Source organism: Anser anser (genome assembly GCF_964211835.1).
Source record: "Anser anser genome assembly, chromosome: 8".
In the NCBI taxonomy this organism is placed as follows: domain Eukaryota; kingdom Metazoa; phylum Chordata; class Aves; order Anseriformes; family Anatidae; genus Anser; species Anser anser.
This window is the reverse complement of record NC_139728.1, coordinates 28,815,085-28,830,009: the sequence shown is the minus strand read 5'-3', so window position 1 is coordinate 28,830,009 and position 14,925 is coordinate 28,815,085. Positions and strand designations below refer to the sequence as shown.

General features: G+C 46.2%; 1 protein-coding gene across 3 annotated transcripts in view; it reads left to right on the top strand.

The window, feature by feature from the left end:
• Positions 1–14,925, top strand: part of LOC310903239 (uncharacterized protein) — a 77,827-nt gene that overhangs the window by 18,655 nt on the left and 44,247 nt on the right. For 2 of the 3 annotated variants that reach the window (XM_083846017.1, XM_083846018.1), the window contains exons 7-8: positions 693–5,051; positions 9,565–9,709. The gene's annotated coding sequence lies outside the window, so the exon portion shown is untranslated. The remainder of the gene's footprint in view (positions 1–692; positions 5,052–9,564; positions 9,710–14,925) is intronic. The other variant, XR_014587369.1, reaches the window with a different exon arrangement.

Sequence of the window (14,925 nt, the reverse complement as noted above, 5' to 3'; positions counted from 1 at the left end):
TTCCTTGATGGCTCCTCTCTTTTTCACCATGAATTCAGCAAATGATGAAATTCTTTTTCTTCAGCTCAGGAATATAACAGTAACTTCGATCTTGGTCTTCAAAGTGCTGATCCATTCCTGAGGGCTGTCACCTCGCTGCTGGAGTACAAGCCCTCAATAATTAAGGGAAGCAGAACACTAGAACTGTGGTCTGTGCAATGATTAAATCAATTGATTTTAGCGCTGAGGTAAAAAATGGATGAGTAAAACCTTCCCCAAATACTTTTTTCATATAAGTAAATAAATGCACAGTTCAAAATTTCTTTTCTGCTACAGTGGGTGTCCTCCTAATCTAGCTTCCTCACTCGTAACATACCTGCAGAGAAACTAGGACAAATTTTGGCTTTGCTGGCAGACCTGTTGCACAGATTCCTATGATGTTCATGCTCTCGGTACCGGCAAAATAGGTGTGTGCTTATTTTTAGGGTGCAATAGGATATGATGAAACCTCAGAGCCGTATTAAGGCTAGCTGAATCGTTGGCTTGACATTTCATTCTGCACGTCAGTTGATTGGTCATTTTATCACCAGTTATGAAGTGAAATTAGATAATCTCAATGCCATATGGTATACAATATTTATAGTTTAGTATGTTTTCCATATATGTGTGCTAAAGCCTGCTTCAGGGATTTGTTACGGTCCTTGTGTTTACAGGATTCGGGTCTTGGGTGAAAGAAGAAATTGACAGTTGCTAATGTTTGACTTAAACTGATACATCGGAGGCCACACAGGCGATCCCTAATTAAAGTCAATTCACACTTTCCATCCTTCGCAAGGGACACTGTCAGGTCTCCTGGGGACCAGACCCCAAGTCCACCCAGCTCCATTACCTCCAACAGCAATTGGGACAGAGCATCCCCCATCAGTTAACCTCCACCCCATCTCCTCTCCCAAACAGCCATGAGCGTGCGGTGTCTCCTCCAGGTCTCTGACACAGGTGGGCTTCCACTTGAAGCATCCCTAACAAGGATTATTGTCAGCATTGGGTTTAACTTCAGAAATTCTTGCCTTCCATCAGAATGCTCCATTCCCCTTGAAATCTTGATAAATAAGGAGCTACAGGATTAATTATGTGGGACATTAGTCACTCAATATGTGTCATTATTTTCTCAAAACAAGGCTAAATGAATGCCACAGAAGGGTCTTACAGAGATCTGCTTTTGGAGCTGACTCAAATATGATAAAATAGAAGCATCTTCTCAACCCCAAACATCAGTTGCCTGGTACAGGTGCCTACTCTGGGGACCCTAGTGAGCTGTATGATGTGAATACCCTTAATACAAATAATTTCTTCACTGTTTCTCATCAAAAAAGATCCCCATGCACATCTTCAGATCCAGTACAAGCAGCAGGAAAGCTGTGGTAAGCTTTAGAGCAGATGTGTTGGTCTGCTTGAGACCCAAGTCCCAGCCCTCATCCCTGTCTCTGCTGCCATGTCTTGGTTACTTAACGTTGTTGTAATGGCAGACGCAACAGAAACTGGCTGAGACTGGACCATTTTATTTTTTTTAAGTGGTAAATAGTAATAACAATCAACAAACCCTGAGAGAGGAAAAGTGATGTTCAATTGCCCCGTAAGAACCCTGTGAGCATTGGAACAAAGAGGAGTTAATAAATGCTACAGTCAGGTTTTTTGGATGGGATTCTTGCAGAATATGATTTCATAATCCGCTGTCTCTAGTGAACAACAAGACCTCTGTAAACACTCAATATTCAAACAGAAAATTGTTTCTTGTAGGCTTCCATGGCACAAAATAAAAGCTCTGTAAATCTGGGCCTCCATATGTGGTTCTCAGCTGGTGTAAGTCCCTGAATGAATTACATGTGAACAGAGAAATTAATGCTACACACATGGTGGCCAAACTTGAAAGCAAAAATTGCAGCTGATAATATGCTGCAGTGGATTGTGAAATATTTGAAGATAAATGGAAGCTTGAGTCCTTGCTGATATAATGCATCAGTGATGCATTTCAAGGGATACACAACCATCACAGTGAGATATTACAATACTGAGATCATATTTGGGAGAGCACAAGGACTCGCGCATTAAAATCAAAGACTGAATTTAATCAGAATGCAAAAAGGTAAGTTGGTAATATTGGCTCTTTACTGTGATTTTGAACAACAAGTAATTGGGTAAAAAAATTGGCTTGCTCTTTTTAAAGAATCCCACAATTTACTGTTGCAGTAAATGTGTATCCTATCTAGGTTTTGAAATGATTGTTTTCTAAAGCTGCTTTTGTTAATCTGTAAATGTTGATGACAAATTACCCAAGAGTTTTTGTACTTTTGAAGCAGTTGCAATCTTTTTGTTATAGTTTTTTCAACCCTCTGTAGGCAGGGGAGGAGGAAAGAATGTGCATGTTCCAGTGAATTCTAAATGAGGGCTGTGCCTCCCCTGTTTGTAAAAAGCCAAGCAAAGCAGTAAAAATAATAAATAAAACAAATGAATCCCTCTTTAATCCATTCATGAGCTCAAGTGTTTCAAGTAGACCATAATATTAAGACAAAGAGTTCTGAGAGAGATGGATCAGAGGAAAGGGCTATTGCTTAAACAATGTCAGCCTATTTAATTAAATTACGTATTTGTCAGCACTGTATTTTCCCATGTCCTGGATTCTTACTGTTGATTCAAGGCTTAAGGCCTAAACAGAAAGGGCAACAACTGCTGCGTATTTGATCCTGAGCAAGCTGTGGCCTTTGAAATGCCAGCACTTGACGTCTGGGAGAATGCTGGAGTGCTTTTGGGTAAGAGAGGGCACCAGCAAAAGAGATGATGAAAATATGTTCCCCCCATGTATCTGACAGTGCCACGGCATCCTGAAGTGCATGGGGAACCTCAATGAGAATTTTTAAGCTTGGTGTTATTTCTACAACAGTTTACTTGTATTTATCACAAGGACAGTTGGGTCTCGGGTAGAGAACCAAGAACAGGGCCAGAAGCCAGGAACTCTCAACTTCTTCCTTCCTTTGTCTGCAATGGTTTGGCAGGTTTTTCTAATATATAAAATCTATAGTTTAGTCATGGACAATTGCAAATGTTTATTGCCTTATGGTCAACTTTTAAACTGTTTTCATAGCTGGTTTGTTGCACAAAATAGGCGGCTGTGTTTTGCTTCCCTAGATGGGTATCTTCTGCTTCAGACTACACAGCAGGGCTGGAGAGAGCCACTGGGACTTGCAATGCAACAGCTTAGGATGAAGCAGCAGACAAATAAATCTTGCAGGCGTTAGGCCAGAGTACCAGCTCTGTGTGTGTGGAGAGAGCTTAGCACTCAGCCACTGCTCCTGTATACATAAGAACTAATAGAAATTTGAGTATTTTTTCTCTTATGTACCCATACCAGTTTTGTTTTTTAAAAAAAATTGAGGACAGAAAGTGGTCTTTGGTTATGAAGAGCACGATCTGTCCTTTGTCCAACTCTTTGAAGCATCTTTGCCAGTATTTTGTGAGCACATTCCCTCTGGCATGTCAAGCAGGATTCGTGCTGTAGCTGGAGTGAACATGTTGGCAGGGCACCCTGACTTCCATAAGGGTGACACTGGTGACATTGGTCCCTCCTTGCAACTGTTCATAGAAGAGAACTCTGCTGAGTTGCTTTTTTGAAATTCCACCAAGTAATCCGTAAGTCTTATTGGGTGATATTGGCCCAACTTGCTATGTCTGCCTCTTCTTTCACATTTCATTTACAGAGAGCCCATATAACCTAGGTACCTCCTTTTTCTTTCTGTTGTACTCAAAATGCCCATGAAATTCCTCTTTTAAAAGGCTGGATCAGCTCTTCCCTGATCAGTACGAGTGGTACAGATTAACACCTGCTTCTGCTCACACTGATTTTAGTGGCATAAAACAAGTTGAGCTCAGTGCTGTGGGATCATGCTCTCAATATCCTGAATGCTGAGCGCAGAATCTGGCTATTTTAGACTAAATTGAACTTAAATTGTGCTTGAAAGATCATGAAAAATGTGAGCATGAGCACCATATTCCTTGAAATACACCATATATGAATTGGGACAAATAAGGCACATTTTTATCTGCCAATATTGCTAAGTGTGGAACATAACAGAAGCAGTGTGCACTGTCGGCTTTTTTTAAGCTTTCATTTTGGGATTGGATGTTTTACTTGAAGAAATGTCTTAGTCAAACACAGGTTAATAGACTTTGAGCAGTGATGGGGAGAAATTCAGCACTTCACATCTATGCAGGGGCCTGACTTCCTAGCTAAGAGTTTACAGTGCCCCCAAGTACACTTGTCCCTGCTAACAAGCCCACCCATCTCTCTGCCACTTGAATTAGCTTTTTCCAATGAATTTTCCCATTGCTGAAAGAACTGTCTTCGTTTTGCTGGAAGTTCAAGGTGAGACAATTTTTCTTTCAGAACTGGCTCTGTTTCTCCCAAGCTATGTCGAGGCAAGGCTTTCCCTGCTGCTGAACATACAATTTTAGCAGCTTTAAGACTAGGCAATCCTTTAAGTGCTAAAATAAGTTCCATAAATGGGAACTTTATGACCCAGGGAATGACTTCCCCAGGTGTAAAGGTCTGCCCCCAGGCCATCTACCCACCCAGCACACCCAAACTCCCCCACACCTTCAACCTGCTCATCTGCAGAGTTGTTTAATTTTTAACTCCAGTTCATGTAGAGTTGGACCACACAACCTGCTTGTGGGGCTGCCTCGGTCTCTCTAAATGGCTGATGTGATCCCGCTACCTCTGCACTGCAGCCTTCATTTCATCCTCCCAGCAGGGTGTGTAGGAAGAGAAGTGTCCCCTCTGCGCCTGCAGAAGAGGAATCGGGCTGCAAAGAGGGACAAGGCTCACATGAGCAGGCTCAGGGATGGTATATTGGAATGGAAATTTCACAGCGCCGGGCTGATCACCACCTTATCCCTCTGCAACAGAGCAAATGGGCTGCGTGGTGACAGTGAAAATTTGAAGGAACTTTTGTAAAGTCAGACTGAAAATCTTTTGGCACGCTCTGGCTAACTGAAGAGGCAAAGGCAAAAACATCTCTGTGAGTTCTAAATATTTCATTTGCCATCTTGCCTAGCTATTTTATCAGGCATTCCATTTAAATATGATTTCAAATAACACTTGAAATGCTTTATTTTAAAATCTACTTTTTTCTTTTTCTTTTTTTTTGGGGGTGGGGGCAGGGTTGCATTTTTTTTTATTGAAGCCTTATTTATAGATTTATCTATTTATTTATTTTTGCGCATCATGCAGTTTAGATGCATTCCTAGCAGTTTGAGCTCTGGCTCTGATGTGTGTGAGGAGCACGGCTGCTCTAAACCCGCCCCGCATTGAAAGGAATGAATATTAACTTTTGTTTTCTTCAGAGTGACTCTTTAATTGAAAATTTAAATATTTAATGAGCTATTTCTAGCCAGAAGGGAGGAAAAAGAAATAAATAAATAAATAAATAAAAGGCAGCACGCATGCTGAAGCTTGGCAGCCCCGAGCAGACAGGAATTGGTGCTGCCGCAGCCCGCACGTGGGACGTCTCTGCCAGGAGCCCGTCTGCGCCCACGCTCTGCTCCCAGCCCTCAGCCCCTAGCGCGTCGCCCACGTCCAGCGTTTCAGCCAGAAACTGAGTCCTTGCTCCATCGGGGTGTTGGGGTGAAATTCAGTTCTACGTGGATAAAGCCCGTAATCAAAACAAATGGCATTTCTAATTGAGCCAGGCCCTCGTGGTAATGAAGGACAGCAGTCGTGTAGAGATCGCTGCTTCGTGCTTCTCTCCCCGTTCGGGAGACTGAACTAATTTATTTATGAAACCCAAGCAGCACGCCAGATTAGCCATATAACTAGCTATCTGCGTTGTTGAGATTCGCTTGTTTGCTTTCTCATGACATTCAAGTGAACAAGCTATATGTCAATGAAAGCGTTGGCGCTCTATCGTATATTATAGACTAGTTTGAAGTGCAAAAAAAAGATCCTGCAATGGGGCTACACGCAGTATTTTTTTTTCCAGTGAGCATATGCTGCGAGTGGGAAAGAACCGTATAATGTGAACGAAGGTTTCGTTAACGATGACACGTAGCAGCCCCTGGGTAAAAGAAGAGAAAGCAAACCTGGGAACACCGGTAGGCTTCGTGGGCTGCTACCTGTGCAGAAGAGGCAGGTGCAGAGACATAGTGAGGGCAACAGCAGCATCTGCTCTTCCCCTTTGCCTCCCTGCAAGCGCAGCATGTTTGCCAGGCCCAGGCAGCCTGGATGCAGGATGAGTCCCTTTCTGTGCAGTCAGCCTCCAGAAAGTGGTTTTGCAGCCAATAGTAAAGTGCTCGCTTCCTTGGGAGGCTCTAAGATTTCTCTCAGGCAGAAGGGAAACATTTCTGTTGGGAAATATTTTGGCCAGATGTCTCCCACATCCCATGGTTCTGGTTTTAAAGGTCCTAGCATAACCTTTATGGAAATCTTGACAGGTCTTTGTCGACCTGCGGGCGATGGGACAGTGTTGCAAACCTCGTGTCCCACTGAGCTCCTCCATCCTCATCCTCCCCGCTACAAAAAGCACCCAGAGGTTCCGGGGGACCCGGGCTGCTGAGCACAGCAATGCTTTGGTGGGAGCATGGAATCATGGCTTTGCCCTCCCGAACTCCAGCAACACCTGGATAAGGGTCCTGACTAAGGTCCTGGGCTTTTCCTTCACTCCCTTTTATTCTTTATCTGCTTTTTGCTGTATCAGGGCTTATCCAGGGGGGCAGCGGCACCCCGCAAGGAGGCCTGGCTTAACCCCAGCCGTGCTGCCCCGGGGAGGCCGGAGGGAGGCCGGAGAGAGGCCGGGGCCTCCGCAGGGCTGCGGGCCGCTGTTGGGGAGCGCGGCTTTGTGCGAGCTGCGGATGGCCTCTGCTGGGAGCCGCCGCTCACTGCAGCGAGCCCCGGCCCCCGGCTGCCTCCCCCGGCCCCATGCCGCCCAGCGAGCGGGCTCATGGCCTCCCGGAGGTCGCTGAGGCCTTGGCAGTGGCGGCCACTCGCAATGTGGTTTGTGCCTGGGTCAAAGGGCAAACGGCCCCCTTTCACCTCCCCCCCTCCCCCCTTTTCTTTAAATTTATTTTAAAAAATATTTATTTATTGCTTTCTTTCACCCTCCAAGCTTTCACAGGGAGCTGGGCTGCACGCTGGCCTCATGTCCAGGCCTTGCTGAAGGCAGGGGCACGGCGAGGCGGGCACCTGGGAGCCACCCAAAGGCACCCGCGGCGCTGCAGGCCCTGCGCAGGAGCCAGATGCAGCGAGGGGAAGAAAAAACAAAAGAGGAATAAAAAAGAAAAAATAAATAAAAACAATCCCTTCCGCAGCTTGGCATCTGGGCGGCACACGTGCCAAGCGGTGCGGGAGCAGGGGGAGAGGAAGCGGCTGCGGGCTGGGGGCGATTTGGCACCCCGGCAGCCCACAAACGGTTTGGGTTTGAGCTGAGAAGCTAACGGCTGGCGCTAATGCAAAGGGTGTGTTTGGTAAATTTGAAAAGCCCGTGCTGAAATTAAAAAAACTCCAGCCTGGCGGTTCTGCAGGCTGAGTTCAGCAAAGTCAAAATGCTCCGAAGAAAGGAAGGCTTTGGGGGGGTCGAAGGGGCTGTGTGGGATGCAGGCGCGAGGAGGGGCCCCCATCCTATATCTGTTTCAGTTGTGACACTGCAGGATGCACTGATGGTGTCCTGGGACCGTTCAGCACCGACAGGCAGATCCTACAGCTAACATCCTACTTGGTTGTTTAATGTTCAAGCCTGTACGAGCTGCTTGAAGCAAGATATAAAGCAGGTGTTAGAAGTCTCTGGAAAGTTTGCTGTCAATTACTGTGATTTCCTCTCCCCAACAAAGACTTACAAGCTGAATGGATCTTTTCAGTTATGTAAATGCACTTTTCCATAAATATTTTGCAGCAGAAAACAAAAAAATGTCTGTGGGGGTTGTGTGTGTCTTGTTGCTGATGATGGCAGCCCACTTGCATTGCTGGGGTCACGGAGGTGTCCAGGCTGGTGGCCACACTTGTCAGCTCTGAGCAGGGCTGTTGGTGTCTGACACCCTGACATCCCAGCACCCTGACATCCCAAAATCCCGACCCCCCAGGCACACTCTGTTCGCTTTTAGGATGGGGACAGGACATGGTTTCCAATTTTGCAAAATCAGACTTGAATAAGTAGTGCCTCACTGCTACTGATTTATTAGAACACCCCTCCTCACCCCAAAACCTGAGAGGAATATGTCTGCACGTGTCATATACCAGTAATCGCGATACAGTGGATGAGACTGGGAGGACCAAGCTTGAGCTTTGCTCTCCAGCTGGTAGATGTCTGGTGCGTTCAGCAGGTGATGATGCCTGCAACTGGCAACGTGCTTTTGGGGAGGGGAACCTAAGGGATGTGCTGCTTTTATGAGATACCTGAAAAATCCTTGGAGAAGAGAAAATGGCAAAGATTTATTTTTCTTTTTTTGTATCTCTTGCTAGTTGGCAAGGATGACCTTTATTGAATGAAACTTATTATTTCTAGTAATTTCTTTAATTCCTTTGCAGTTCAAAAAAGTTTGAAACCCTATCTCCCAGTGCTTTCAAGCACTAAAAGTTCATCAAAACCTGGATGTATTTACCTGCATGCATTCAAGGTGACAACTACCTTAGTACCAGCTGAGCCCTTTCCATAAACAGCCTGATCCCATATTGCCTTGCCCCAAAATGGGCTGAAGAGCTGCATAGGGGTTGGAAGCTACATCACATCTCCAAGAGCATTGTTTCGAGTCTTCCTGCAGTCACTGAGTCACTGACTTTCTAGGTTACTTGTTAAATTTGGCTTGTGCCTGCCTGTGCTTTCCGACCACATCGGGGGGTTGGCAAGCTGGGGCCACCAGCTGAGTGAGAAGCACTTGGATGCCATGGTGGCAAGGACTGTGCACGTGCCCATGGAGCGTGGCACCGAGGGAGGGCTCTAGCCCCAAAATGTACTGAAGAAATTGCCAGTACCTCAACTAGTGAGCGAGGCCTCCTATGGGGATGGCTTGGCCAGCTCTCTGCTCCGCAGGTTGGTTTGGGAGGGACTTGCAGAGCCCTGCAGTGCTGCTGCCTCCCCTGTGTTTGCAGGAACAGCAGCGAGGGCAAAAGGATCCACCGAGGGCTGCTAGCACAGGCTTAACCCCTGGGGAGGTGTCCGAGCTGCAAGTCCCTGCAAGCTGGGAGGCCATGGAACAAAAATACCAAAATCCTCCCCTGAGGAATGAGCAGCTGTGGGAGGGAGCGATGGAGATGGGGCACCAGCACCTGGTTTAGGTGCCAGCATTGGGCCGTGGGATGTATGGGTTTGTGCAGGCTCTGCTGCATGACCTGGCATCAGCATCACAGAGGCAACGAGGTTGTCTTTCAGTGGAAGCAGTTTGGTCTTTCTAGGGCACCAAATGTGTAGTATTTAAAGATCACAACACTCTGGTCTTAATTTCCAGAGAGAGATGGGGTGCCTTTTCATAAATAACATGATCACTGTGTTCTAAGATTTTAGAGGAGCCACGGTTTCCATTCTAATTCCCCCCTCTTTCCTACAGGACGGATGCCACCGTACATGCATGATGACACAGAAAGCCTAGAGGATAGTTTTACCGTGCAGCTGACAGATGGCAAGCGCACAGTCCAAGGGACACTTTACATCTACATCACGCCAGTCAACGATGAAATCCCTCATCTTTCCAGGTTAGCTATCTAAGTGACATTCAGTGCATAAAGACTTAGGAAAAAAAAATGAAATAAAAGAAAGTGACCCCTCTCTCCACAAGCATCTCCAGGCTCACCCTGGTGCAGAGGAGATCATGCTTTCTTCTCCTGTGTCCCGGAAAACTGGGTGGTAGCAAGTAGAGCCCCACGATACCATCCAGCAAAAGCCCTTTGTGCAGAAATAGCTGTTTTGTAGTCTCTGGGTAGAGGCTTGCTTATTTTTAAGTTAGTGGCAAAAGTCTGGTTGTCTTCGATGGGGCTAGAACTGCTCTTTTTTCACACTCTAGGACTCTCTCCTGTTTCCTTTAATCCCTTCTGTACTTCTTCTCCATTCCCTTTAATCTATTTTTAATGGTGAATCTTGTTGGGAAGAATGTGGCATGTTTTGTGTTTTTTTTTTTAATACTGATGGTCCAAAGCCCGTTGAAGGCAGTGTTCATACTCACATTCCTTCCAGGAGAGCCAGAGTGCTGCCCCTGGGAATAAGGCTTCAAGCAAAGGTGAGGAGCAGTCTGGCCCCCAGTGCCCATGCTACATGGGAGCTCGTTAATTGTCTCTGCTCACAAAGGTAAAGTCCTTCTGAGAGCCTTTCACCATAAAGAAGTCAGCCATGAGATTGCTGAATGGCATTGCTAGTCCACACCCTGTCACGAGTGTAGAGGTTGAGTTTCTCTATACTGGGAGATGCCTGGCCTGACGATGGGAGATGTGGTTTCACTCACTTCATGGCTGTAGCACACGTTTCAGCCTAATTAGGATTTCTACTCTTAAGAACTCACAAGTTGAAAAAAAAAATAATCCTGTGGAGATGCTGAATCCCTCCAGAAATGCCAGATCTGGCCTAAAAAAAAAAAAAAAAAAAAAGAGAGGATTAAAATATTGATTTTGCTGCTTGCCTTTTGTAGACTCTTTAAAAGATTCCCACAAGCCATAGGGGGAAGAGCAACAGTAAGACCAATACTTCGGTGCCCTCTCTGCATGGTGGTGGTAACAGCGTCTCCTTGACTCACAGAAATAGTTCGCAGAGATAAAAATATTTTCTATTCTCATCCCACAAGAACTTTTGGGACTTGAAAAAAAAACACAACTTTTGTCTCAAAGAGAGAGAGAAGAAAAAAACAAGCTCAAACTTCTGTGAAGCATAAAAATAATCCACTCATATCAATGTTAAATTTAGATCAAATTAGCTGCAATGTTGCATCTAAATTTTAATATTTTGTGGTTGTTACTATGGCTATTACTATGCTTTTTATTGTGTATTTCTTTTACAAAATGAAAGCCATCTTTATTCCTCAAGTGAATTTCTTTTTAGAAATTGGCAGAAGAAATATTTCAATAAACTCAGACTCCTTGCATTATGCTGCCCAATTTTTTTGAAATAGGAGATTTGTCCAGGTCTGGCTCTAGCAGGGCTTGAATCCCCATTTTCAGAGCACAAGAAACGTGTTTGATCACAAAATACCTGGTGAACTCCAGTTGCGAAGGTAAGCACGAGCTTTCATTTTGAGGCATACATCAGTGCACATGTGAAATAACACGTTTCTCTGCCTGGGTTGCTGGGGCCCCTTTGCTGGGCTCCTTTTTGCAGGGGGAAGCTGGAAGAAAATGGTGCAGGTCGGCCCTGGCTGGAGCAGAGCAGGGGGGCATCAACGCTCACCCATTCAAAAGGGCTTTGGCTCTGTTCCCAGGGCATCACGTGTGCATTTCAAAAAACTTCACAGAAGTAGTAACCAAGGAGTAGTTTCAAAATGGACACGTGTCCGTGTTCCTACCAGTGTCTCTGCAGAGCTCCCAGCCCCTCTTGGCTCAGGGGAAGCTTTGCCCCAGCCTCCTCCCGCCCTCCTTGCCAGAGTTGTGCCTACATCTGTAGTTTCTTTACCCTTCTCTTCTCATTCTGTTCCCTTCATTGTGTGTTTTTTTTTTTCTTGCACATCGTATTTCCCCATCTTTTCCCATTTCTTGCAGTTTCCCCATCATCATCTATCTGAAATGGCTTTACTGGATTCGTGTGGTTGCTCCTACCTAGTGTGAGCAACCCTATGGAGACACCTCTTGTCTGATCTTTTAATTTCCATGTTATTTTCTAGTCTGTCAGAGGCAAGCTTCATCTCTCAAATGCCATTTACTCCTTCTTAGTCCATAGACCAAGTTGAGGCCTTTCGTTGAAATGGGAGGCAATGCAAGGGCAACAAAAGTGCCAGTATCACTATTTTTTTTCCCAGTTTTTCACTTGGCCATGTTGCTGGGAGCACGCTCTCCTTCTGCACAGAGCCATGAAACCAAAGGACAACATCAGAGAAAAATCCCACGCTTGTAAGTGGCAAAGCTTTCTGTCCCAGTCCCAGGGCAGCATATTTGTTGAACAATGTTTTTTAAAAATTCTGTCTGCTTGATGCTAAGAGGAGCCTGCTCATGCTTAATAAATTGGAGAAGTTGCTCAAAAATACTTCATCCATATGAAAGCACGAGCCCTGTACGGCTGCCAAGAGAAGTGAGACCTGCGGTGTCATGCCGAGCAGGCGATGGCCACACGAATTAGAGAAGCTTAGGTACAGATCCCTCGCTACCACAGTTTACCCTGAGACGTGAAAATGTAACAGGGAAAATACAGCACAGCATCCGATCTTCCAGCCAGATCTGCCTCTTTTGGACACGTTCATGGGCTGTGCACCAGGCAGCATAACAGAAACCAAAATAACATCTTTAAATGACAATTCCTGCAGCACATGCACGTATTGTAAATATCCTTCTCCCCCAGCTTCATTTTTTCTGCTCTTAGTGAGTTCTTGCCCAGCCTCTCGTAGTACAGCTACCTTTTCAACGCCAGCCTGGACAAGGCTGAGCTCGGCTGTGCTGTCCCCGTGTGCCCAGTCTGCAGCTGGAAGGGGCAGAGGCTGCGGGATTGTGTATCTGCCCGTCTGGGGACGAGGGACATCCCCAGGCATCCTGCAGCTCACGGCTTGACTTCACTGGTAGGGTAAGCAGCAGGACAGGAGGCGTGTTTTTATATGAAACTTCCTGCGTTTCGGTGGCTCTGGTAGGTCCCTTGCAGGATTTCCTTCTCGGTTCCTACCTGGGCTTCAGAGGTGCCCATAACTTCTGTACCTGCTGTGGCTGGAGCTCACCCATCACCCTGTGTGGCACTGGGGTGAGCTGGCAGTGATGCCCCAGCACCACTCAGCAGCATCCCAGCCCCATCGGAGCACCGCTCCAAGGGAAAGCTCGGCCCCTGCAATCACTTCTTGCCACGTGTCTCCTTCCACCACCCTTCTCTCTAATGACACATTTTAGCTGACTTTTATATCGGTTTGCTAAGCCACTGTGCTGTCTTCTTCCTTTTATAATTAAGCAACTGGAGAAATCCTTTGAGGTCAATAAATTCTGAGGAGGCTTACATAAAACAGAATATAAAGTGGAGAGCCCTGCCATCAGAAGCCAGTAAAAGTCAGCCTCTTTGTGCGACACCTCCACAAATGGCATTATGTCATTGCATAATATTAGTAAGGAACAGTAAGATTATGTTTTTTTGTTCAGAGCTATAAAAAGTAATGAGTCTCACATAATCTACTGAAGTGAACGGGAGGGGGGAGCACGAGAGGGAAGGGAGGGAGGTGGTTGTAAAAGCGAGCCTCCATTTTTTTGGCATCGTGAGTACATTAGGAAATCTAGCTTGTAACACCCAAATAGACTTTAATGTGCTCTGTCGTGTGGATTTCATTTGTTTTGTTTTGCTTTGCTTGCTGGGAACACACACAAAACCCTTTCAGGAGTCAGGTGGTCTTGCCTGACAAATTTTGTTTCGGTAAATACAGCGTAATGATCAGAAACTGGAAAATGTGGTGGGGCCGGTAAGGATGGCTTTATTCATCCTGGGCTGCCACACAGTGCTGCAAGTGTCTCGGATGCTGCTGATCCCAGCTCAACGAAGCCAACAGTATTATTCTAAATCTTCCCAAACAGGGTGACACATTTCCGGCCCTAAATATTTACTTGCTCCAAGTAGGAATTTAAGTGCCCGGCCGGCAAATCTTTGGAGTCATTCATGTTGGAAGAGGAAGGAAACGATGCTCTGAGGGTGGCTTTGTGCCGTGGACCTGAATGCACAGGTTGTATGGGAGTTAAATACGAGCTGTGAAGGCTGGGGACTGAGCAGGATGCTTCCCCTGAACATACACAAGCACATGGGCGAGCAGTAATGTGAGATACGGGCTGGGCTTTGGGCGTGGGGAGCCGAGGGCAGTGGGAGATGGTCAAAACGAGAAGCTCGCCTGCTCATCCTGCTCAGTTCTGGTACATGCACATTGGGATGGGATGGCAGGAGAGCACTGTGGACTGAGCATGATAAATACCAATACCTCTCAGGCTGGGGCGAGGAGGAAATATTTTAGCAGCGATACTCTGCAACCAAATGAGAGGATGGCTTCTCTTCACACACCATGGCTGCTCACTAATGCATGCATGAACTGACTGTCCTTTCTGTCAAACAGCTTCATTAGCATTCCTTTTCATTCTGTACTGGAGTTGAGAGAGATTACATCGAGAGTTGGCTGCCTATCAGTTGGTCCGATTTTATGTGTTTTTAAAGTACGTGCTTTTTACAGGACAAAAAATGGGTGCGGAGCCTCTGTGTAAGCAGAAGCTACCGGGGCTGGTGGCTGGTAGCTCTCTGGATCACCTTGCGTGCTGTGGGATATTCATCCAAACTACGTGCAAGTCCCCCAAACATCACTGGGCTGCCTTGGCGGAGCTCACCGGGCTGCCTGGTGAGCGGGGAATAGCAGGAGAACCATCAGCGACAGCTACCGTCAGGAAGCAAAATTACCAATATTAATGCAGGGAAGCGTGTATCCAAAATGCAGCAGCTACGGTGGCAGCCCTAGGAGGTGCTTCAGCCTGGTGGGTTTTAGGTGGTTCTAGGTTGGAAAAGATGCAGTTTTTAATGCGCTAAGCTATGTCCTACCCACCTCTGCTCCTCCATGCTCCAGGAACAGTACCAAGGTCCCGTTTGTCTCAGGGCACTGCAGTCCTACTCGCCCTGCTTATTTCTCAAGTGATCCCTCTCTACATATTTCCATCAGATCACAACTCTTTTCTAACTTGCCTTCCTGGCACCCTGTAATTTTTCTTACCTTGCGTATAAATCGGTCAGCTTGCGTAGGGCCATCAGAGCTGCTCTCACTCTTTTCTCTTTCTCC